Source organism: Vulpes lagopus, chromosome X (assembly GCF_018345385.1).
Source record: "Vulpes lagopus strain Blue_001 chromosome X, ASM1834538v1, whole genome shotgun sequence".
In the NCBI taxonomy this organism is placed as follows: Eukaryota; Metazoa; Chordata; class Mammalia; order Carnivora; family Canidae; genus Vulpes; species Vulpes lagopus.
This window is the reverse complement of record NC_054848.1, coordinates 58,879,423-58,881,167: the sequence shown is the minus strand read 5'-3', so window position 1 is coordinate 58,881,167 and position 1,745 is coordinate 58,879,423. Positions and strand designations below refer to the sequence as shown.

General features: G+C 48.5%; 1 pseudogene; it reads left to right on the top strand.

Moving 5' to 3' along the window:
• Positions 1 to 238: 238 nt before the first annotated feature.
• Positions 239 to 1,326, top strand: LOC121482552 (annotated as a pseudogene).
• The last annotated feature ends 419 nt before the right edge of the window (positions 1,327 to 1,745 follow it).

The following is a 1,745-nucleotide window of genomic DNA, read 5'->3' as shown; positions in this document are numbered from 1 at the left end:
TGCTGAGGCGAGGACTTCCAGTACTATGTTGAAGTGCAGTGGTGAGAGTGGACATCCCTGTCTTGTTCCTGATCTTAGGGGAAAGGCTCCCAGTGTTTCCCCATTGAGAATGTTATTTGCTGTGGGCTTTTCGTAGATGGCTTTTAAGATGCTTAGGAATGTTCCCTCTGGCCCGCACTCCGCTTCGGCCGCCCCGCCGCGCGCTCGCCTCGCGGCTCTCGCCGCAGCCGCAGGGCCCCCAGCCGCCGCCACCATGGACGCCATCAAGAAGAAGATGCAGATGCTCAAGCTAGTCAAGAAGAATGCCTTGGATCGAGCCAAGCAGGCGGAGGCCGATAAGAAGGCGGCGGAGGACAGGAGCAAGAGCTGGAAGATGAGCTGGTGTCGCTGCAAAAGAAACTCAAGGGCACCGAAGATGAACTGGACAAATACTCCGATGCTCTAAAGATGCCCAGGAGAAATTGGAGGTGGCAGAGAAAAAGGCCACTGACGCTGAAGCCGATGTAGCTTCTCTGAACAGACGCATCCAGCTGGTTGAGGAAGAGTTGGATCGTGCCCAGGAGCGACTGGCAACAGCTTTGCAGAAGCTGGAGGAGGCTGAGAAGGCAGGGGACGAGAGCAAGAGAGGCATGAAAGTCATTGAAAGCCGTGCCCAAAAGGATGAGGAGAAAATGGAAATTCAGGAGATCCAACTGAAAGAGGCCAAGCACATTGCTGAAGATGCCGACCGCAAGTATGAAGAGGTGGCCCATAAGCTGGTCATCATTGAGAGCGACCTAGAACGCATGGAAGAACGGGCTGAGCTCTCAGAAAGCCAAGTTCGACAGCTGGAAGAACAATTAAGAATAATGGATCAGGGATCCCTGGGTGGCGCAGCGGTTTAGCGCCTGCCTTTGGCTCAGGGCACGATCCTGGAGACCAGGGATTGAATCCCACGTCGGGCTCCCGGTGCATGGAGCCTGCTTCTCCCTCTGCTTATGTCTCTGCCTCTCTCTCTCTGTGTGTGTGATTATCATAAATAAATAAAAATTTAAAAAAAACAAGTAAAATTGAAAAAAAAAAAGAATAATGGATCACACCTTGAACGCATTAATGGCTGCAGAGGATAAGTACTTGCAGAAGGAAGACAAATATGAGGAAGAGATCAAGGTTCTTTCTGACAAGCTGAAGGAGGCCGAGACTCACGCTGAGTTTGCGGAGAGGTCAGTAACTAAATTGGAGAAAAGCATTGATGACTTAGAAAAGAAAGTGGCTCATGCCAAAGAAGAAAACCTTAGTATGCATCAGATGCTGGATCAGACTTTACTGGAGTTAAACAACATGTGAAAACCTCCTTACTGCGACCACATTCTTTCATGTTGTTTTGTTGGTTTTTTGTTTTGTTTTGTTTTGTTTTGTTTTGTTTTGTTTTTGTAACACCATGCTTACCATGAACCCCCCTTAAACGCATTTTTATTTACTTTTACACTGTTACAGAAAACATCCACGGGATACCAGCTAGATCAGGGGATGGGGAAAACACACACACACACACACACACACACACACATACACAAAGGCAAGCCCGTGGCAGGGCCGGAATGACTTAACTGTGCCATTTCCCAGGTTGACGTTGCCACACTTCATAGAGAGTTTTGCAACACCGCGTACTCCGCCAGTCTAGCAATCCTCACTAAAGCAGAAAGATTTCCACTCAAAGTGCCAACGATGTATTCAACAGGCAGATTAATGTTGAAAATGCAATC